General features: G+C 36.8%; 1 protein-coding gene and 1 long non-coding RNA gene across 2 annotated transcripts in view; one reads left to right on the top strand and one right to left on the bottom strand.

The window, feature by feature from the left end:
• The window catches only part of LOC138912344 (kelch-like protein 10), a 119,611-nt gene that overhangs the window by 71,557 nt on the left and 22,962 nt on the right, over nucleotides 1-25,092 (top strand). The window lies entirely within an intron of this gene.
• LOC138912646 (uncharacterized) lies at nucleotides 13,437-15,235 on the bottom strand. Its single transcript, XR_011418210.1, has 3 exons — nucleotides 14,655-15,235; nucleotides 13,658-13,811; nucleotides 13,437-13,592 (listed from the first exon to the last, which is right to left on the bottom strand). It is a non-coding gene; the product is annotated as an uncharacterized lncRNA (long non-coding RNA).

Genomic DNA, 25,092 nt, shown 5'->3' with positions numbered 1-25,092 from the left:
TCACTACCCTTCGTCGTTTAAAATTACGTCGACACGGAGCATGAATTTCTTTAACAATACCCAATTTATCACTCATATTTTTTGGTACTAGAACTTTCTTACTATTGGAGTTGCAGTACCTTCTATTTCAACTGTCTGTGATTTTAAAACTGATTTCGGTTGAGTAACATATTTATAAACATAGCTCTCAATACTATTAATCTTTGTTAACATATTGGATAGGATTTTATCAACATTATCAACCCTCCCATTATTAACTTGAACTAAATTTTCCAAAGAAGTTATTTTAGAAAGTCTTCGATTAAGGGATGTATTTATTTTCGTATTAAGGTCTTTCTTTAACGTCTCCAAGTTTTCATCGACATATTTTTTCGTCGTTGCATCCGAATAATCTATTGGGTTCCCACAATTTTTAATTCGTTTCTGTTGGGTATTCAGGTTTTCGTCGCCATCAATGTACAACCCCACAACAGTTTTAATATCCCTTTTTAAAATATCTGTGTGCTCTTTTTCGTCTGAAAAGTGACCAAACTTGTCGACAGACATTTTGTTTATAAGGTAATTTAAAGTTTGTGAACCTTATTTATTCAATTAATATATAATTTTAGCCTCTCGCAGTTCTTCTATTATAGACATGATCTCGTTATTGTGATTAGTGTTGCCAGCGGCCTTTGAAGCTATTAAAAGCTGCAATCTTTCAACTAATTCATTGACGTCATCCCAATAAATATAATTGGGTTTTGCTCTTTGTAGGGACATGTATCCAAATCCCTTTTTATTTGATTTTTTTTGATTTGATTGAATTGGGGTGGATATAGCTGAAGGATGTACATTTTCATTGCTCATGAACTTTTTAATAATGTTTGTATATTTGTATCCTCTAGTTCCTTTTATTCGCTTATTTGGATCAAAATCTATTCTATGTGCACTTGTCTCAGTAATGATATCTTTATAATTTTTCAAGTCTGTGGCACTGAATTGTGTAGGTTTATTATGAACAATCAGAGAATAAAGCCCAGGAGTCAAATCCCACGTGCTTCCACTTGATAATTGAATTTTATTATGACTTATATGTAATTCACTATTCCCCAAATTTAAGGATTTGGGGGTTGATGAACTTTTTCTAGGTCCATAAGCATTGTCCAGAACTTTATTTCTCGATAGACTGCTAATATTAAAATCATAGTCTGCATGAATTAGACTGCTAGCATCTGCTTCTTTTTCTAGCTGTGTTTCTAAAGGTGTTTCTAGCGGTGTTTCCGGCTCGGATCCCAATTCAATATGTGACTGTGAAAAAAATTTATCATCTGAGTCACTAGTAACATCATCATTATAAATTTTTGTTTCTTCATTTCGGATATTATTATCATCATAATCGTAATCATGATCATCATCGTCATCATACCTTAATTGATGTTTCTTAAGCTTTTTACGGGGGGTTTCATTTTTAAATATTTCACTTTTTTGCTTTAGAATCGTTGATTTATCTTCGTTTGTATTCATAAACTTTCGTTTTTTATTTTCACTAACTAGTTCGTTTAAGGGATCTGTTATTGGCTTAAAAGTTTCTTCCAACTCGTAAGCATTTTGTGTTTTAATATGTTTTAGATCATTAAACTTTTTCTTTAATATATTTCTCGTTTTAGTAAGCTGACTTAAAATAAATTGACTCATTTTGGGTACTTTCAAAACTTTCACCACCGTCAGCACAAAAGATGTAATACCAGTTTATGAACTATACTTTACAGGGTTACATTTCATACTAATGAAAGTTATAAAATATATATATTATTTATATGATTTTATTTTTGGCTGAAAAAGAATCATTTTACATTGTTTAAATTTCCTCTTCAAATAAAAGAATTTAATGTGGGTGCGTGTGCATGTTTTATTGAATATAATAAATGATTATGTACAAATGTTATAAATATTACAAAGTGATAAGTGGATTAAACAATTGTATTTAACTCTAGTTGCAGGGAATCATTGCTTCTTTTTATAACTCGATATTCCTTGTCCTTGAGCAACTTCAGATGACCATCTTTCATAGTGTTATATCTCTTTGGTAGATATAGAATATATTTATCCAGTTCCAAGGCAATGGAGTCCCCATAAACAGTTTTCTTCCTCTGCGCATTGATAATTGGGTAGCTGACGTTTATACCCATCTTGTTTTGTGATAGCAAGGGCTTCAATGCTCGCGTGTTGAACTCCTTTAAAACCCCGCCTCGAAGAATTTCCTCCTCCATAATGGTGTCCAGCTCACTTTCTGATGGAATTGGTTGATTCATCATGCTGTTGTTGGTTTGAAGTTTGTCCTCGAAGAAGGTGGTTTAAATGAGAAGCAAGCTGATCGACTTGACAAGTTAATGTTAATGTTCTGACTGTAAGGACTAAACGATTTCCGAGCTCATTTTATACCAGTTCTCAGACCGAGATTTCCATAGCAACAGGTTGTTGTTTTTCCACCCTTGTTGTTTTCCACCCTTGATGTTTAAAAGTCGTTAAATCAGTTACTTTATGCAACAGGTTGTTGTTTTTCCACCCTTGTTGTTTTCCACCCTTGATGTTTAAAAGTCGTTAAATCAGTTACTTTATGCAACAGGCTGTTGTTTTTCCACCCTTGTTGTTTTCCACCCTTGTTGTTTAAATGTCGTTAATTCAGTTACTTTATTTGAATGAAAGCAGGAATTCAATGCACAGGTGTCCACAATTGTATGTTCCAAAACGTTGTACCTGTTCATAGTTATATTTGATTTTATCCCCTAAGTATTTCACAACTTCTTTTGGTGGTTGTAAATTTCCAAAACTATCAAAATAGAATATGCTGTTTTTGTTTTTGTGGTAAGCTACCCAATGTGTACCCCTTGATTTTGAGTCACCCAAGTTAATCACTCCACTCTCATTATTTTTAGGTGTTTTAGGGAGAGAGTCTCTCATAAACACTCCCCTAAAATGCGGTATATTTCTTTGAGCAAATTCCATTATATCTATATTTGATAATGCTCTTTTGGGTAGCTGACCAATTAGTTTTTTTGTTTCTTCATTCTCCCACCACGACTGTTGTATGGTTTTAGGTATAAACCGTAACCATTTTTATGGGGTTTTAAGTATAGACCTTCACCCACGAAAACTTCTTCCATCTTTCGGTTGTGTCTTTTATTTTCTTCTAGCTGTTGCTTAGCAATTTTTGCGTTTGTTATTAATTTTGCTACACTAGAAGTTCCTGAAGCTAAACTACCTATAGCACTTAATGCAGTTAAGATGGGTACCAGTGGTAAAAAACCCCCCATTTTGGGAACATTTATTATTCGAGGAACTTTAACGTTTTTCTTAGATCCGATTGAATTATGTATTGCTTTACGTGCAATTTTAATTGCATTAACCACATCCAGGGGTTTTCGTTTTTTCAATTCCCGACTCGCTTCTCTTACAACAGATGATAGTCTATTTATTTTCATCCTCCTACGCTTCCTCTTCTTCTGTTTTTTCTTATTTCGCTTCCGAACACCCATTCCAAAATGTTTCTTTGCTTTCATAATATTAGTTACAAAATATGCTGCTGCTCGCTCCTTAAGAAAACTATCCTTCGCCTTTACTCGCTCCCAAGCCTTGTTAATTAATTCAGAATCTGCCTTATGTCGATTGCTTAGATCGTTGTTTTGTGAATAGGCAATATCGTGAACCTTACAAGCTTCATCCAACTGATTAATTCCGTGATCTCCACGCTGTAATCGCTCTGCAAGCTTTGTACCGGGTCCACAATAGTTATATCCAGGAATGTGAAACTCAATCGGAAGACCACTTTCACGTTTACGGTGTAAATAATGACTGATGTGATTATAAAAACGTTTCCCCATTATATATTGCCTTTATTCATTGAAGATTTATCACGGAATAAACATATTTATAATAGGATGCGATTAATAAAGCAAAAAAATAACATTATTGTTCGTAACATTGAGAACGTGAATAATGTTAAACAACCACCACGTCACAGTGAATTATTACCAAACACAATTAGAGCTCTTGTGGTTGGTCCATCCAACTGCGGGAAAACTAATGTAATGATAAGTCTTATTGAGAGTCCAAATGGCTTGAGATTTGAAAATATATACGTGTTTTCAAAGAGTCTATACCAACCGAAATATGATTACTTGGAAAAGCTATTTAAACCGATTAAAGGTATGGGATATCATACATTCTCTCAGAACGAAACTGTTTTACCACCCACCGAAGCAAAAAATAATTCAATCATGATTTTTGACGAAGTGGCTTGTGAGAAACAATCATCATACAATCATATTTCTGTATGGTTCGTCACAAAAATATTGATTCTTTTTATTTATGTCAAACATATACACGGATACCAAAACATCTTATACGGGACAATGCAAATGTAATTATTATGTTTAAACAGGATGATTTAAATATGCGATACATATTTCGGGATCATATCATCCCTGACATGAATTATGAGACATTTACAAAAATTTGTCAAAAATGTTGGGAGGATAAATATGGATTTTTATTTATAAGTAAGGATGACAATATTGATAAGGGACGATATAGAAAAGGATTTGATCAATTTATTCTTCTTTAATTTTAATATAAGATTGGGGCGGGGTTGTATGACACCCAGTTGAACAACAGATTTCAAAATGGTTAGATCATTGACTCTATCAGTGAATGGAAATAGTTCCGTTATAAACACAGTTTATTTTCCACCAATTGAATTAAACGGGGAATATGAGTGTGCGCTAGTTGAGTTTAACATGTACAACTCAATTCCCAACGTGGATGTAAATAACAACCTCTTTCATATTGGTGATAAAGTTATTATTATTCCCACCGGCTCCTATGAACTCAACGATATTTCTCAATTTATTTACAACAAGTTAAAGGATTATAATCTGGAAAATACAGTGAAAATTGTAAGCAATAATAATACACTTCAAGTGGAAATAATTAGCAGTAAAGAAGATATATACTTTAATAAGGAGAGGTCAATAGGTCATTTGTTTGGTTTTAAGCAAAGAGTGTTAAAGGCAAACCAAAATCACTTGTCCGATAATGCTGTCAACATTTTAAAAATTAATTCCATTCGTTTGGAATGTAATATTGTGAGTGGCTCTTACGTTGATAATATACCAAATCACGTATTACATGAGTTTGCAATTTCGGTTCCACCGGGGTATAAAATGACTGTGACACCACACAATCTCATCTATTTACCTATTAACTGCAGAGAAATAAGTACTCTCTCAATACATATCGTTGATCAGAATGGAGATTTATTGAACTTGCGTGGTGAAAACGTATCAATTCGCATACATATTCGCGCAATAGAATGATAATTTACAATAAAAGCAACGGTATACTTCATCAACCGCGCACTAGCAGTTGTAAAGCTAAAGGAACAGGATTAAATCGAAAAGGTCTTACATTAAAAAACAAATTGTTTTTAAAATCACTGGGCTTCAAAATTCAAATCTGATAATAATAATAATAAAAAGCATTAAAAATGAATGAAATTTTAAATGTTCGTGAGAGACCGTTTTCAGATGAAAGTATTTCGAAAAAGGAATATCATACATATTCCTCGTATCATCAATCATTTAAAGCAAATGATGAAATACGTATTTGTATTCAAAATCAGGACTTGTATGTACTCCCTCACGAAAGCTATCTTAATTTTCAAGGAGTTGTTAAGAGAGTAGCAGCCGATGGTACAAGCACCACTGATAATATCGAGGTTACGTTTCGCAATAATTGTATGGCAAATTTTATTGATGAAATTAGATATGAAATAAATGGATACGAAATTGATAGAACACGGTTTGTTGGCATGAGCAGCACCCTTAAAAATTATCTATCGGAAAGTCGTCAGGAGAGTCGCAAACTTTTAAATGCTGGATGGAGTGGTGGAAATGATATTATTACAAAAGGTAATTTTAATTTCTCGCTACCCTTAAAAAATGTAATGGGGTTTGCTGAGGATTATAGAAAAGTTTTACTGAATTGTAAGCATGAACTTATACTTTTGCTCACAAAAAATCTGGATGATGTATATGTTAAAAACAAATCAAACCATACATATGTTTTGGAAATGACTAATATTAGCTGGAAAATCCCTCATGTAACACCCAGTGATGCTGCAAAAATTAAAATGTACGATATAATAAAGAGTGGCGTAAATTTACCGATAGCTTTCCGTAGTTGGGATACATACATTAACCCAAAACTGATACAGGGAAATCAACACGTCTGGAGTCTAAAGATAGGAAGTAATAGAGAAAAACCGAGATTTGCTATTATAGCCTTCATGTTGAATGGAGAACTAATTACAAATAATTTATCCAACCTGAAAGTCCACTTGAATTCAGAAACGTATCCATATGATGACTTAAATGTAAACTTTGAAAATGATAAATATGCCCACCTTTATGATATGTATGCAATGTTTCAAAAGAGTTATTACAACCGCCCAGCAGAACCATTTTTATCACCGACAGAATTTAAAAGTAAACCTATTATTGTAGTTGACCTTTCATATCAAAATGAAACAGTTAAATCGGGACCTATCGACGTGAGAATTTCAATCGATTTGAAAAAAGCAAACAATGAAAACACTCAAGCATATTGTCTCCTTATTCACGATCGTTTAGTTGAGTATAGTCCTTTAAGTGGGTTAGTTCAAAGAATTGTCTAACATTATATTAATCACATAAAATGGAGAAAGAACTAGTTGCAATTGATGTACAAGGATTTTTTGATAACAACGACAAGTTCATTCTAAAGGAAATTGCAGTTGTATTTAGCAAAGAAAATAAGTTTAACAATAATTTCGTTATACAACCTCCATTTGATTTCACTCGTCTTAATAACAAGTCCCGAAAAACTGCTCTCTGGCTTACCAAAAACCATCATAAAATTTTTTGGAACGATGGAATAAACAACTTTAAGCAAACAAGAAAATATATTAAACAAATCACTTCGGGAAAGGTGGTTTTATGCAAGGGAATTGAAAAGAAACGTTTTCTACAAATCTTTCTCAGATCACCGCACATAAGAGATGTTGAGGAATTGGGTTGCCCACCATTAAACACCGTAAACATAAACCAATTCCCATTTTGCTCAATACATATTAAAAGCGGTATTTGTGCTCTGAATAATGCGCACAATATTTTAAATTTTTGCAATGGAACTATGGTCTAACACTTATACATATACAATGGATAACAGACAAAGTGGATTAATAAACCGAATTAATAATTTCACATCCCAATTTGGTGAGGAAATTTTTAAAGAAGATTTAAAATATCTCATTGATACGAGGAATATGTTCATGGATAAAGGAGAAGACGATCTTAACAAAACGGTATATGGTAATCATTTTACGTTTTGTAATAATTGATTCGGCGAAGACGCGTGTGCCTGCTTTTTCTATAAAAATCATCGAGACGGAGCCTTAAAACTAATGTCATCATATTTAGTGTATAAGAAAAGTCTGTTACAAATTTCCAAATAAACATGAGCTAAATTCATGACCTAAATTCAAATTAACATCTTCTTTTGTTTGGGGGATGGGTGATTTTTTTCAGCTATTTCTTTCAGGTCAAAAAGTTAAAAAAATAAATAAATATACTTGAATTTAAAATTTACATATTCTTTTTGTCATTGGGGTGGGAGTTTGTTTCTCAATGGCAAGCAAAGGGATCCCTTTTCAAGGGTGGTTGCTTTCAGCTGTTTCTTTTGGACGTGACAACAGCCCGTGACATTCTAACACGTACCCGTGTGAGCACCACACTTTCTTAATCTAAGCAAAGGACACCCGGCACACCCCAGTAATTTCTCCCCATTAACTAGGATAACCCAAATATATCGCTCACCCGCTTAACTACGATAACCCAGATAAGCAAAGGACACCCGGCACACCCCAGTAATTTCTCCCCCATTAACTAGGATAACCCAAATATATCGCTATGATCACCTGACACACCCCAGTAACTTCTCACCCGCTTAACTAGATTCCCTCCCCTCGTTTCACCCTATTTTTCTAACTTCTCCCACGTTCGATCCCGTCAACCTACTCGTCAACCACTTAAGCAGAATGCCTCCCCTCTTTCACCCCATTTCCTAGATACAAAAGCTGGATATAACTATTGTGGACCCTAATTTACGATCACCCGTCACACCCCAGTAACTTCTTCCCGCTTAATAAGAGTCCCGATTTCTTAAACGAAATTCGGGGGAGCGAATTCCTGAATAAAATTCCTAGATATAAGCAACTTATCACCCTAATTTACGATCACCCGTCACACCCCAGTAATATCTCCCCCGATTTCTGGACCGAATTTCGGGATTCCTGATTCCTGAATACAAACCCTACATACAAAAGCTGGATATAACTATTGTGGACCCTAATTAACGATCACTCGTCACGCACCCATTAACTTTAATTATCCCCCACACCTGTCACATTGTCCTGATTTATTACCCTAATTAGCATAATTAATTACCTCCCCCTCCACTTTTGTATCCAGCTTTTGTATCCAGAACTCTCATTTTCATACTACTTTGGTCTTCAATCTACGTGGTATTTGTTGACTACAATAGTCTAACTGAGGAAAATGGCGCAAGTCGCGGTTAAGGGCGGCAAAACATGGCGAAACTTTTAAGGAATAATGAAATTGTAGAAATCAAGGAAGAAAAGTAAAAACTTAAAAAAATGTGGATCTCCGCGTCAAATATCTATAACCCCATTTTAATATCATGGGAAAAGGTTAAAAAAAATCACAAAGATTGGTGGCCAAAGAGTTCAAAAAAATGTTATAAAAATTATTTTTATTACCCCAGTATTGGGGCTTCCCCAGTTTAAAAAGTATATTGACATCTTGCAACGTTCCTCGAAGGCTTTATCTTTATCTTTGATACCAGTTTCATTCCAGTGGCTCTTTATTAATAGCCGCTATGTCTAACCAAACTTTTCCTCCTATAAGTGCCTCCTTCTCCCCTACAACTCTAATCTAATAGAATTGAAGGGATAAAATTTGGTCAGTAGCAAATTCCACCCAGAACGGATTGACCTAAAAATCTAGAAAAATCAAATTAATTCGGAAATAATTAAGCGCAGAGTGTGACGTAGAGATTAAAACAAAAAACGACACCAAAGTGCCCCAAAAATGAATTTGTTTTTTTATACCCTTGCAGAGGGTATTATGATTTCAGTCAGAAGTTTGCAACGCAGTGAAGGAGACGTTTCCGACCCCATAAAGTATATATATTCTTGATCAGCATCACAAGACGAGTCGATCTAGCCATGTCCGTCTGTCCGTCTGTCCGTCTGTCCGTCCGTCTGTCCGTCTGTCTGTTTCTACGCAAACTAGTCTCTCAGTTTTTGAGCTATCGGGATGAAACTTTTCCAAAAGTCTTCTTTCTATTGCAGGTAGTATATATGTCGGAGCCGACCGGATCGGACAACTATATCTTATGGCTCCCATAGGAACAATCGGAAAAAAAAACTTTAAAAAATTCTAGCTTCGGTGTTTTTTGAAATATTACCTTCTACTTTTGGGAATGTTATTTTTTAAATATATCTGAATTTCGAATTAATTATTTAAAAAATCGGACTACTATATCATATAGCTGCCATAGGAACGATCGGAAAATTAATGGAAAAGTAATAGGAAATAAATTTTAGCTTCTTTGGATTTTATTGTATTATCTTCTACTCTAGGATATGACTCTTTTTAAATATTTCCGAATTTCAATTTTAATTTAATCAAAATCGGACGACTATATCATATAGCTGCCATAGGAACGATCGGAAAATTAATGGAAAAGTAATAGGAAATAAATTCTAGCTTCTTTGGTTTTTATTGTATTATCTTCTACTCTAGAATATGACTCTTTATACCCTTGCAGAGGGTATGATGATTTCAGTCAGAAGTTTGCAACGCAGTGAAGGAGACGTTTCCGACCCCATAAAGTATATATATTCTAGATCAGCATCACAAGACGAGTCGATCTAGCCATGTCCGTCTGTCCGTCTGTCCGTCTGTCCGTCCGTCTGTCCGTCTGTCCGTCTGTCCGTCTGTCTGTTTCTACGCAAACTAGTCTCTCAGTTTTTGAGCTATCGGGATGAAACTTTTCCAAAAGTCTTCTTTCTATTGCAGGTAGTATATATGTCGGAGCCGACCGGATCGGACAACTATATCTTATGGCTCCCATAGGAACAATCGGAAAAAAAAACTTTAAAAAATTCTAGCTTCGGTGTTTTTTGAAATATTACCTTCTACTTTTGGGAATGTTATTTTTTAAATATATCTGAATTTCGAATTAATTACTTAAAAATCGGACTACTATATCATATAGCTGCCATAGGAACGATCGGAAAATTAATGGAAAAGTAATAGGAAATAAATTTTAGCTTCTTTGGATTTTATTGTATTATCTTCTACTCTAGGATATGACTCTTTTTAAATATTTCCGAATTTCAATTTTAATTTAATCAAAATCGGACGACTATATCATAAAGCTGCCATAGGAACGATCGGAAAATTAATGGAAAAGTAATAAGAAATAAATTCTAGCTTCTTTGGTTTTTATTGTATTATCTTCTACTCTAGAATATGACTCTTTTTAAATATTTTCGAATTTCAATTTTAATTTGATCAAAATCGGACGACTATATCATATAGCTGCCATAGGAACGATCGGAAAATTAATGAGAAATATTAGAAAATTGAACATTTTTGCGATTTGTTAATTAATAGGAATGATCTGCAAGGGTATATAAGCTTCGGCTGGCCGAAGCTAGCTTCTTTTCTTGTTTTAATTTTTTCTTTTGCTATTTCTCTGTTATAAATGTTGTTAAAATGGCTTAAAAATGTGATGTTCATAATCTTATGGCATACCCGCAAATAACTGCATTTAAATTTTTTGGAGATTCAGCATTCTCAATCAAGTCCCCAATATTTTAAAATTTGGCTAACCTGATGTGACGTCACGGCCTTCCCATATGTTTGTATGTATGTTCTGCTGGCGCATGTATGTATGTATGTATGTCCTGCTGCAAGGGAAAAATAAAAATACCACAGCCAACATACCCTTCAGTTCTGGCGTCCCATGTCGGGGACAATTCCTTAGGCCAAACGCTCGGCCGCTGTCGACGTCAGCAGAGCAGTCGGCGCAGCGTGTACCTGAAAGAAAGAGAGGCTGATATTTATATATTGCGCTATCTTTCCTTGTCTTATAATTTGCCTGCACTCGACGCTAGCAGTGACAAATTTCGGCCGGTCCGTCATTCTCTTTTTCGCCTTACAGTTATGTTCAGTTAGCAACCAAAATTTGGCCGGCAAAATTTGTGTGGCGCAGCGACATGTGTATGCCCTTTCATTTTAGGACCATTTTTGTATTCCGAAATAAAAAAATTAATTTCGTGTTATAAACTTAAATTGAGTTTACTTAAAAAATACATTTAACTAATTTAGTTTATTGCTTAAATTGATTTTATAATATTCCAAAAGTCCAATTGGTCCATAATATTTTTTAAATAATAAAATATTAAAAGTTGTATCTCCACAAAAATTATTTGTGCTTTTACTCAATAGAAAGGGTATACATAGAAGCATTGGCACGCGGCAAAAGCGATGATGAATCAGAAGAAAACGGGAAAGCAAAATCATGACTGGCTGTATTTTTTGACTGTCAATCGAAGAGAACAACGTGCTTAAATTTGTGCGTAGACAATTTGTAATTGGCGATTTAAAAAATTGTACAAGTGTTTACCAATTGTATTAAAAGTTAGGTAAGTGGCATTTTAATTCATTTACAAATATGCAGTTGATATTAATTAAAATAACCGGTAGGTTTATGTCCGGTTTGCTATTGTTTCTGGGTAGAAAAATTCTTGCAATATGTACATTAGGGTGGACTTAAAAAAAAAAAACTATTTTTTTTTTACTTTTTCTTTCTTTTATGGATTAAAGATACAAAAAAGTCATATATGAAGGGGTGAGAGCATGGCTTTAGAAATTTCATACAAAATAAGTCCACCCTAATGTACATACATACACACATTTCCCGTGGCCAGCGCTAAAAATGCTTAGGATCTCGCTGCGGTCTCTACTTGATTTAAAAAGGTAAATATAAAAATATACAAGTAAAACATATTTTTAAAACATATGTCTGTCTTTAATTTTTTCAGGATCCTTCGTCGAATATTCACGCGGACAAATTCATGAGGACGGCAATCTTACATAAAAATCAAAAACAAAAAAACAAGGGGTATTATTTATAATTAATTGTACGAAAATGTAAGTAAAACAATTGAACACAAAATACAATTTATAAAATGAAAGAGCCAATAAAAATTACAAATAAATTTGTATGTTTCTTATTTTATATAATGCAAGGAAAGAATTTTTTGTACATGAAATTGCTGATGACATTTTTAAAAAGTCATCCATGAAATCACCTATGACACAAGGTGACACGATGATGGATTTTCCTAAGTGACAACCCATTGGACAAATTCTGAATGTCCCTCGTGAAATCCTAAGGGACATGTCACCGGTTGGTGACATCTCAAACGACAATTTCGTATAAGGCCCTTGGTAAATCCCCGGGGACTTCGAAAAAATTTCATTTGAATTGTACTGAAGGAAAAAGCGGAACTCCCATACAATTTTCTCTATGTGGCGTCCTCGGTTCGTCCTCGAGTACAGACGACCTGTCCTCGGGTTTTCCTTTGGTGATTACTGAGGGAAAAGTGACATCTGGTACTGAAGGGTATTTAAAACGAAACTACCACACTCATAATAGGTTTAAAATGCGCGGTTAAAAAATCGATTATATCGCAAATCTTTTCTTCTGCGTCTTTTTCTTAAGTAAACGTTAAATTTTAAAATATCGGTAGACCTTACCGAAATTCCATTAACCTGAATTTTACAGTCGAAATTTTCCTTAAAATTGCCTTTGTTTTTATACCCGTTACTCGTAGCCCTTCAGTTCCAGATGTCACTTTTCCCTCAGTAATCACCAAAGGAAAGCCCGAGGACATGTCATTTGTACCTCAGGACGAACCGAGGATGCCACATAGAGAAAATTGTATGGGAGTTCCGCTTTTTCCTTCAGTACAATTCAAAGGAAATTTTTTCGAAGTCCCCGGGGATATACCAAGGGCCTTATACGAAATTGTCCTTTGAGATGTCACCAACCGGTGACATGTCCCTTATGATTTCACGAGGGACATTCAGAACTTGTCCAATGGGTTGTCACTTAGGAAAATCCATCATCGTGTCACCTTGTGTCATAGGTGATTTCATGGATGACTTTTTAAAAATGTCATCAGCAATTTCATGTACAAAAAATTCTTTCCTTGCATTATATAAAATAAGAAACATACAAATTTATTTGTAATTTTTATTGGCTCTTTCGTTTTATAAATTGTATTTTGTGTTCAATTGTTTTACTTACATTTTCGTACAATTAATTATAAATAATACCCCTTGTTTTTTTTTTGCTTTTAATATTAATGTAAGATCGCCGTCCTCATGAATTTGTCCTCATGAATTTGCCCAAGGATCCTGAAAAAATTAAAGACAGACATATGTTTTAAAAATATGTTTTACTTTTATATTTTTATATTTACCTTTTTAAATCAAGTAGAGATCGCAGCGAGATCCTAAGCATTTTTAGCGCTGGCCACGGGAAATGTGTGTATGTATGTACATTAGGGTGGACTTATTTTGTATGAAATTTCTAAGGCCATGCTCTCACCCCTTCATATTGAGCTTTTTTGTATCCTTAATTAATAAAAGAAAGGAAAAGTAAAAAATAATTAGTTTTAGTCGGTGCGCAACGGCTTTAAAGTTTATTACTTATTTTTCAGATCCATCTAGATGCCGTAGATTTGATTTTATACTTTGACAGTATTTTAAAAAGTATGTTAATCACTTTCCCGAGCAATTTAAAAAGAGATGAAGTCGGTGATAAAATTCAAATCGTTGGGAGACAATTACAACTTAAAAATAACAATATAATAACGAATAATCAATGACTTTTAGAGTACAATTTATAAATATTACGGTCTCTGAAAAATATTGTATCCTAAGCCAGCATTTCTTTGACGAAAATTTTTATTGGCGAACGCAAGAGTAATAGTTAATCTTCAAAATTGTAAAATAGAATATTTATATTTTTCTGAGTCAAAAAAAAAAATGGTGCGTCGGGGATCGAACTAGGTCCTTTTTGTTCGGAGACAGAAGCTCTACAGGCTAGGCTACGTCCAACTGTTAATATTCATGAAATAAATTTCTACTTGACTCTTTTATTCGAGCGAAACCAAAAAGTTAAAGAAATGGAATGGGGTAAATACCTAGTTTTACACTTAATTTTAAGCGAAACTTTAGGGCCTTGCGCACCGCTTAAACGATGATATAAAATTTTTCGGTTTTCGCATAAATTTTTTGGACACAGAAACCTACCATTCAAGATGCTGAGCTCAGTTGACCTTAAAAAGGTCCACCCTAATGTACATATTGCAAGAATTTTTCCACCCAGAAACAATAGCAAACGGGACAAAAACCTACCGGTTATTCTAATTAATATCAACTGCATATATGTAAATGAATTAAAATGCCACTTACCTAACTTTTAATGCATTTGGTAAACACTTGTACAATTTTTTAAATCGCCAATTACAAATTGTCTACGCACAAATTTAAGCACAGTCAAAAAATACAGCCAGTCATGATTTTGCTTTCCCGTTTTCTTTTGATTCATCGTCGCTTTTGCCGCGTGCCAATGCTTCTTTGTATAGCCTTTCTATTGAGTAAAGATACAAATTTTAATATTTTATTATTTAAAAAATATTATCGACCAATTGGACTTTTGGAATATTATAAAATCAATTTAAACAATAAACTAAATTAGTTAAATGAATTTTTGAAGTAAACTCAATTTAAGTTTATAAAACGAAATTAATTTTTTTATTTCGGAATACAAAAAAGGGTCCTAAAATGAAAGGGCATACACATGCAATTTTACTGGCCAAATTTTGGTTGCTAACTGAACATAACTGTAAGGCGAAAAAGAGAATGACGGACCGGCCGAAATTTGTCACTGCTAGCGTCGAGTGCAGGCAAATTATAAGACAAGGAAAGAGAGCGCAATATATAAATATCAGCCTCTCTTTCTTTCATGTCGACGCTGCGCCGACTGCTCTGCTGACGTCGACAGCGGCCGAGCGTTTGGCCTAAGGAATTGTAACCGACATGGGACGCCAGAACTGAAGGGAGATTAAAAGGCTATATTGTATTCGTGCAAAAGTATGTAACAGCTAGAAAGAAGCGTTTCCGACCCCATAAAGTATATATATTCTTGATCAGGGTCACTAGCCGAGTCGATCTAGTCATGTCCGTCTGCCCGTCTGTCTGTCTGTCCGTAAAAACGCTGAGATCTCGGAAACTACAAAAGCTAGAAGGTTAAGCTTTTCCACACATATTCATGGGCCTGTTACGCAGCGCTAACGCCCACCATCGCCCTCTAATGATTTTAAAATGTGTTCTGCGCCCACATCTTTAAAGTTTTCCGAGAAGTATCAATGCAATTTTGTTGTGTATATTTATACCTATCGAAATGTAGAAGACATTTTTCAAATCGGACCATTCATTAAAAAGTTATACGCAATCAAAATATCTATATATATGTGAGACGAGGCGTTTTCCTCGACTCGGTTTTATTAATATATCAGATTAAACTTAAATTCAAACACGTCAATTAAATTCTGCTGCTGCTCCTCCTGCTCACTGTTGTCTCTCTTGCTGCTTTTTTTCTTCCTTTTTTACTGCCTCTCATCGCTTCTTCCCTTGGTATTTTTTCTGCTTCTGCTGGTATTTTCTGCTGTTAGGTATAATGCCCTCTTCTGTTGTGGTCTCCTTAAACTATAAACCAATCTTACATATAAGTTAAGACTTCTGCCTGTCCAGGCAGGAGCCTGTCAGCATCCTGTCCCCAAGGGCACGTGCTAATCATTACCTAAGGATAGGTATTTCCATAGGGTCCCAGCTGCCTCCCAGAATAGGATTCCAATTTAGGCTCGTTTAAGTACGTTATAATGATTTATTTAAAATTAAAGTTAAAGTTAATTTAATATTCAATGCAATTAATTGGTTCGCCGTCCGGATCCAGTCTGCTTTCCCAAGTTTTTCCTCGGTGCCGGCTAGCTTCGCTGCGCTCTCGGTTGACGTCGCTGCCGGCGTCGTCTTGTAGCTTTGTGGTCACCTGTCCCGGCAAGCGTTGTTGTCTCCAGCGGGTTGACTGCAGCGGCTGCGCTGCGCTGTAGCTTGTCGTCGGCGATTGCAAACGTGCAATTTCCATCGCTGCACTACTCCGTCGTTGTTGGCCCAGTTCTGCTAACGATCGGCCGTTGAGCCGGCACCGGATATCGTGAGAGTCAACGGCACATAGAATGCTGACTCTGCGCAGGGGGCCGGGGGGAAGCGAGGCTTGGGTGCTCAGCAGATACTTCGTCGGCAGGGGGCCGGGGGGAAGCGAGACTTGGGTACTCAGCAGATATTTCGCCGGCATGTGCGGCGATATGTGTGAATGTGGTGGGGGGCTCATCGAGGTGTCGATGATGGTAGGGGGGACATTTGAATGGCTGTGGTGTTAACTCTTCCCCCTCCAAAAATCTGCGGCCCGCAGATCAGTGGTCGTTTGGGGGCATTGAAATGGCCGTTTGTGACTCCTGTTCTTCGATGCCCCGATGGAACGGGATGCCCTTCGTGGAGGTCACCTTCCTCCACAAGATGTACAACAGGGAGGCGCCGATAAGAACCACCGCTACTTCTGTCAAGATGGAAAATAAAAAGTGGTTAGATATAGAAGACAGCTTTTTTAGGTTCTGAAGGCTGAAGTCGTGCACATATTTCAGCGAGAGTTGATATCCAGGGGCGGATACATTGGTCAAGACAGCAGGCATTGGCATTAGATGCGTTAATGTATAGCTGCTGTACGACATGTTACCGATGCTGACCGTTTCGTTATCATATTGGACAATGAATAAGCCTGATAGTGGGTGTTCTGTGGAATCCGCCAAAATTGTTCCGTTGAAATTCGTGAGGAACAGCGTGCCATCGGCAACTGATTCAATCACTACCTGATCATTCCTCAGTTAGTCGCAGGAGGCGTGGCCTCCCTTGAGCAGCCTAGGTATACAGCCGTTTTCATCCAGTTTCCTTATATTTTTCTCCCTGCAAACCGTCGTGTTTTCAATGGACAGGCAGTCGCCAAGTACCGCGTAGGTTTCCTGGGGGTCCACTGCCAACTTGTTAAACGGTAACACTATCTGTTTTCCAGATAGGATCGTGGGGTACAGGAGCATCAGCCTGTATTTTTTATCCACCACTTTGGGTAGCGAAAGAACGTACAGCAGTGAGGTTCCATTGGTTAGAATCGACGGTTCCGCAAATTCCACCGCTTCGACAACATTCTGGTATGGAAGACTTTGAGTTTCCGCCAGGAGGGTTTCGATTTCTTTCTGATCCAGTAAGTTGGTATTCACTACCGAGGCCTTCGCCAGTTGGCAAGCTCGTGTAATTTCGTTGACATGGTTCATCAAAATCGTCGCCTTCTGCATCAGCACTGTGGCCACATGAGCATTCACCCTTGCCCTTACGTCGTCCAGCTTCCGCAAGGTGTCGAATGAGAAAATATTAGAAAGTCTATTTAATGACGAGTGTAATAATTTTTCGTCACAAATGTTGATAACAGAACTTTTGTATGTTGAAGGTGCGATCGTCACTAGTTTTTTACCTCGTTAAGAGGTGTTTTTATTTGATATCAGAAGTTTTTGTTTGTTTACATTTGCTCTCATAGGAGCTAATATATACATACATTTAAATTTAAATTGGTCAATCATAATTTATAAGCCATTGTATTTAAACAAATTAAGTTAAAAAGGCGTTTAAGTATTTCAAAATACCTTTTAAACGATGTATAGCACATGTCGGTACCTTTAGTAGTGTAGAACATACAAACTAACGAAATTTAGCTATTTTTAGCTTTTTCCCGCTAAAGTAGCGGCTTTTTCCAAAAGTCGTAGAACAAAAGATTCCTATATGGAACTCCTAAGTGCAAATTTACTGATTCCATGACCCTAAAATACAGTTCGGATACCCTCCCACAAAATTCAATACTCAGGGAGCGTTAATTGGTCGAGCTGGCAAAAGTGGCCATTTTCGAATAAAAATAACTTTTGAACGTGACTTTTTACAGTAATGTGTTATATACCACAATTTAAGGAATCTCAAGGGCTATACAGTTTAAAGTTTAAAGAAAATCGTTAGAACCGTTTTTGAGAAAAATAAAAAAAAGCTAAAAAAAAAGTTTTAAAAAATTGTCTTTTGTTCATATTTTTATAGCATTTAAAAAGACCTTTCAAACGAGATGCAGCACAAGCCTGTAGCTTTAGTAGTATAGAAGTTACGGCTTTCCGAATTTTAGCTATTTATAGCTGTTTTCCCGCTAAACCAGCGAGTTTTTCCAAAAGTGGTAGAACAAAAGTTTTTTATATCGATGTGATCAACGTCATATCAAATTTTCAAAACTTAAAAAACATGTTTTGGACAACTGACAAACTGACAAACAGAATTAAATTTTCATTTTGGGAAGACGAAGAAAATCTTATTTTGGCTATAACTTTTGATTTTGACAAATGACCCCTCATTCGACGGGTATTTTCAAAAGGAATACAATTAAAACATTGCGAGGGGGCATTTATCCCCAGCGGCCCCAACAGCTCCAAATTTCGAAATTTTCACTTTTTCACTTTCACCGCTCTCTCTTCCAAGCCAATTGATTTTCTTAAAGTCTTGGTATGCAATCCTGTTAATTTTTGCAATACCTTTCGATAGGTGTATCATTCATTATGATCGGACCATCACAGTAGATTTTTATTTCTTCGTGTATATATAGTAGTCGCCTTCGCACACTCTCCTGGTGCGCTTCGTCACTACATGGACTGCCGTCCATAGTGATTTATTTAGTTGGTTTCGTGAAGCGTTTTCAGTGTCTTTTTTATCTTGAGCCCCTAATTTTTTATATGGGCTTTATGAACAATCTTCCCTGACTTTGTTTTGACCGTGACCTTGGCATTCCCTTCAACTTCCTCTAGCTTGAAGCGAGGCTTCTCCTTGCTTTTTATTTGTTTGTTGGCAACATAGATCGTATCCCCCTGTCCAAAATTTAAGGGTTCTGTTCTGTTTTTGTTGAGCCGGTCTGCGGGTGTTTTTTGTTTGTACAATAGTAATCCCCTTATATCTTCTAGGGTCTGCTCCCTAAAATTTGTGAGGCCCTGATAATTTATTCCTAAGGTTCTATCAAAAAAAATATCGACCGGCTTTCGGTTTGTCGTTGAATGGCAAGAATTGTTATACTTGACCACCGCGATGAAAGCCAACTCAATCGGTTTGAGTTTGGGGTGGTCATTTCTTAAGCACCTGTATATTTCAATGAAGGTTGAGTGGAATCGCTCAACCTGTCCGTTGGCCTCGCTTTTTTGTGAAGGCGTGTAATACACAGATATTTCTAACGACTGCAGATAATTTAGAACTGTGGGGCAGAGAAGCCCTCTTTCATTGTCAGACACCAGTGTTTTCGGTGCCGTGAAATAATGGAGGACTTCTGACAATTTTTCGCGGAGATGAATCGAAGACTTGGATTCTAGCGGGAAAAGTTTTGCAAATTTAGAAAATTTGTCTAAACAACTTAGGAATTTAAGATTTTCTATTGTAAAGATATCAATATGGAGAATTTCGCATGGGTAAGTAGGGATGGGGGTTGGTTGTAATTCTGGTTCTGCAGGGTGTCTATCGTATTTAAACACCTTACATGTGTGACAAGAAGAAACTAGGGCCTTAATACGACTGGCCATACTGGGAAAATCACTATGGACGGCAGTCCATGTAGTGACGAAGCGCACCAGGAGAGTGTGCGAAGGCGACTACTATATCAAATAAAAACACCTCTTAACGAGGTAAAAAACTAGTGACGATCGCACCTTCAACATACAAAAGTTCTGATATCAACATTTGTGACGAAAAATTATTACACTCGCCATTAAATAGACTTTCTAATATTTTACAATTTTCTAATACAATGCAATAGAAAATGCCTGTGAAGGGAAAAAGGCTGGAATAGTTTGCTAGGGCGGGCCGAATGAGAAAATATTAGAAAGTCTATTTAATGACGAGTGTAATAATTTTTCGTCACAAATGTTGATATCAGAACTTTTGTATGTTGAAGGTGCGTTCGTCACTAGTTTTTTACCTCGTTAAGAGGTGTTTTTATTTGATAGTGATATACACGAAGAAATGAAAATCTACTGTGATGGTCCAAAAACTAACAGGATTGCATACCAAGACTTTAAGGGCTGGTTTCTCGTGTGCCGGCTTACATTTCTCGAACAGATAAAGTCCCTGCTAGGGCATTTTGGCTTTCTCGAGCATAAATGTGAGAGCTAACTTTGACAGGGACTCGGAGTCCCTGCTAAGCGTTTTCGGCTCGATAGAATGACAGCTGATTTCCCAAAGCCAACTATGAAGAAGAAACGAAATCACAGTTGACTTTTCCTTTGAATTATACCCAAACAGCTGATGAAATAATCGAAGCATGCCATATTTTGCACTTTACAGTGCGTTAACAGCACTCTGTAATTGTTTCTCGTTCAGATAAATTAAAGCAGTCGAGAAAGCGGATTTGCTTATACGAACAGTTTATCTGGTCTTTAAGTTTTTCGAACAGATAGCTATCAGGGACTTTGACAGGGACTCGAGAAAGCGGCCCTAAGAAAATCAATTGGCTTGGAAGAGAGAGCGGTGAAAGTGAAAAAGTGAAAATTTCGAAATTTGGAGCTGTTGGGGCTCATTCGGCACGCTGCAATAGAAAATGCCTGTGAAGGGAAAAAGTCCGGAATAGTTTGCTAGGGCGGGCCGAATGAGAAAATATTAGAAAGTCTATTTAATAATTTCTGTAATAATTTTTCGTCACAAATGTTGATATCAGAACTTTTGTATGTTGAAGGTGCGATCGTCACTAGTTTTTTACCTCGTTAAGAGGTGTTTTTATTTGATAAAATCTCTCCAGGATCTGTAGCTTTATTTCCCGGGGGTTTCGGTGAGCCCTCAAATGTTCTTCCCTCACCATCCTACAGGTTTCCTCCTCGTCCGTCAGATCCGTTACTAACCTCTGTGTTATGCGGATTTTGTAACCCGCAAACATTTCTAGGCAAATAATTTGTAAGGGCTGCAAATACTCTTCGGGAATTTTGATTCCATTAATTACACCAGTTTACAAAAAAAAATCGATGAAATATACTATGAATGAAACCTTTGTTTTCCGGTAAGGTACGTCTTCCTGATTAAGAAAATGACACTTAAAATTTTTTTTTATGGATACATTTTTTTTTAAGTGTAAAAAACGTTTTTGACCCTTTTTCAATTTCTAACTTGAGTTGTGGCTAACCGATTTCAACCATAAATAACTAATTTTACAGGTAATAGAATGCTCTTTAACTTTCTTATACACTGCATTGAGTTCCATTCATTAGTTTAGAAGCTACACTTCGTCAAAGTTGTAAAAATGAGAAAAAATGCAAAAATGCTGGCATAAATGGCATCGTTAAAAATACACGCCTAAAAACCGAAATTAGTTTTATAACTTTTACTGGTAGATGGTGCTTTGACAAAAAAAACAAGCTATTGATTATTACAATCCACCAGCAAATTATTTTGATATGCATTTTTGAAGCTTGCGACAACGGTGTTTTTTTGGCCGTTTACAGCTGTTAACTGACACAACAGGGCTCTAACAGAGCTGTAATACCCGTTTTTCCCAACGTAAAAAATCGATATAAAATCGAACTATTGATTGATTTTTTTGTTGATTGTCTTGTTAGTTGACTGAAAGATGTATCTTTAAGTATAAGTCATAAAACTAATTTCGGTTTTTAGGCGTGTATTTTTAACGATGCCATTTATGCCAGCATTTTTGCATTTTTTCTCACTTTTACAACTTTGACGAAGTGTAGCTTCTAAACTAATGAATGGAACTCAATGCAGTGTATAAGAAAGTTAAAGAGCATTCTATTACCTGTAAAATTAGTTATTTATGGTTGAAATCGGTTAGCCACAACTCAAGTTAGAAATTGAAAAAGGGTCAAAAACGTTTTTTACACTTTAAAAAAAATTTATCCATAAAAAACAATTTTAAGTGCCATTTTCTGAATTAGGAAGACTTACCTTACCGGAAAACAAAGGTTTCATTTATGGAATATTTCATCGATTTTTTTTTGTAAACTGGTGTTATCAGAGGTTTCAAATATTTTTTGAGGGATGGTCGCAGAGATTCCACGGAGGTGAGCGGAATTAAATGGCGTACAAAGCCTACGTGTGGGGTTTCGCAAACATAACCTAGTCTCTCCGGATCGAAGACGAGCTGATTCCTGAATACATTGAGAGGAACCTCGACTTGCGGAATAAGATCCGAAGCGTCCTGAGAAGCACTGTGGACTGTAGCAATTGATTCTGCTGTTGGGGTTGAAATTGTATCGGCCCCAAGATAATTAACGTTCGATGTAATACGGGACAGGGCATCGGCGACTATATTAGACCTGCCTGGTTTATAAATAAGCTCGCAGTTGTATTCTTCTATGCGCGCTTTCCATCGTTATACCCGTTACTCGTAGAGTAAAAGGGTATATTAGATTCGTGCAAAAGTATGTAACAGCTAGAAGGAAGCGTTTCCGACCCCATAAAGTTTATATATTCTTGATCAGGGGCACTAGTCGAGTCGATCTAGCCATGTCCGTCTGTCCGTCTGTCCGTCTGTCCGTCTGTCTGTCTGTCTGTCTGTCTTGTCTGTATGAACGCTGAGATCTCAGAAACTACAAAAGCTAGGAAGTTGAGATTTCCCACACATATTCTTTGGCTTCCTGCGCTGCGCAAGTTTATTTTAGCCGAGCGCCGCGCCCCCTCTAACACCCACAATCGCCCACTAACGATTTTAAAATGGGTCCTGCGCCCACATCTTTAAAGATTTCCGAGAAGTATAAATGCAATTTTGTTGTGTATATTTATACCTATCGAAATGTAGAAAACATTTTTCAAATCGGACCATTCATTAAAAAGTTATACGCAATCAAAATTTATATATCTATCTCCCTCGCACTCCCTTTAGCTGAGTTACGATTATTAGTCGGGACACCAACCCGAGTACAGCGTTCGCACTCCATTTAGCTGAGTTACGACTATTAGTCGGGACACCAACCCGAGTACAGCGTTCGCACTCCCTTAAGCTGATTGACGGGTATTAGATAGTCGGGACACCAACCCGACTATAACGTTCTCTCTTGTTTTAATTTCGCATTATAGTTTCGGTTGCCTAACGCGAAAGTCAATGGCTGATGGTCTGTATAAACCTTTATTGACTCGGCACCGTACAGATAGGAACGGAGGTTATCGAGTGCCCACACAATTGCCAGCATTTCCTTCTCGTTCACCGCATAATTTTCCTCTGTCTTATTTAGTGATAAGCAACTGGGCGATCTTTCCCATTGTCATTCTGGGAAAGAACGGCTCCTAGTTAAATGGAAAGGTTTATTAAAGTCGGGGAAGGCTAAGACTTCGGAAGAGGCTAGGATAGTTTTCAGCTCGTTAAAAGCCTTTAGACTATCATCATCGAGCAGGATAGGGATTCTCTTAGAGTGAGAAGCCTTAGCCTTGGCATGTTCCCCTCTTGTGAGATTTGTTAGGGGCTTGGCGTTTTTCGCATAATGGCAGATAAACTTCCTATAATAAGAGGTCATTCCTAGGAAGCTTTTGAGCTCCTTCAGGTTGGTAGGCGGCTGCATTTCGCGTATTGCCTTTACTTTTTTTTCATCCGCACGGATTCCCGTTGAGGTTACGACGTAACCCAGGAACTGTGTTTTTTCCTAAATTGACCTGTAGTCGAACCTGTTTGAGTTTTTCGAATACGGCCCGGAGACTGTGCCAGTGGGACTCGTAATCTTTCTTAAAACAATAATATCGTCTATATAGACGTAACAAATTTGTCCAATGTACTCACGCAGCACATCGTCGATCATTCTTTGGAATACGGCAGGGGCATTTTTCAACCGAAATGGAAGACGCAAAAATTACTACTTCCCGTTTAGAATAGAGAAAGCTGTTTTAGGTATATCGGATTCCTTCATATGAATTTGATGGAATCCCGACGTTAAGTCGAGGATCGTGAAGAATGTTGCTTCTCCTAGGCTGGAAAGGGTGGATGTTATATCCGGAATTGGGTAAGTGTCCGAGATGGTGACGGCGTTAAGACGCTTAAAATCGACCACCATCCGGCATTGCTTCTCCCCATTCGGCTTTGGCTTTTTAGGGACCACCCATATTGGAGAGTTATAGGGGCTTTTTGAGGGTCGGATTACTCCCTCGCGGAGCAATTCTTCGACCTGTCTCTCTACCTCTCCCCTCATATTGACGGGGTAAGGATAACTTTTCGAATAGATTGGCTCTTGAGTGCTGGTGCGGATTTCGGCTCTTACAGCCGTATCCACAGCCTCGCCAGGTCTGAGTGGGTCGATCAGCGAATGAATATTGTGGGATTCCCTAGCTAATAATGGAATTTTAATTCCAGGAGCTATAGTTAGGGAATCATTCTTTCTATCGATTATTGCATTTAAGGTTTTTAATGTGTCATACCCGATAATACCATGGAAGGCGGTAAGGCCAGTAGTATGTTTTTGGGGGTTCTGGATACAAAGGCTGGATACAAAAGTGGAGGGGGAGGTAATTAATTATGCTAATTAGGGTAATAAATCAGGACAATGTGACAGGTGTGGGGGTAATTAAAGTTAATGGGTGCGTGACGAGTGATCGTTAATTAGGGTCCACAATAGTTATATCCAGCTTTTGTATCTAGGATTTGTATTCAGGAATCAGGAATCCCTAAATTCGGTCCAGAAATCGGGGGAGATATTACTGGGGTGTGACGGGTGATCGTAAATTAGGGTGATAAGTTGCTTATATC

The sequence above is a fragment of the Drosophila takahashii genome, chromosome 2R (genome assembly GCF_030179915.1).
Source record: "Drosophila takahashii strain IR98-3 E-12201 chromosome 2R, DtakHiC1v2, whole genome shotgun sequence".
In the NCBI taxonomy this organism is placed as follows: Eukaryota; Metazoa; Arthropoda; class Insecta; order Diptera; family Drosophilidae; genus Drosophila; species Drosophila takahashii.
The sequence above is the reverse complement of the archived record's forward strand: the minus strand, read 5'-3'. Positions and strand labels throughout refer to the sequence as shown.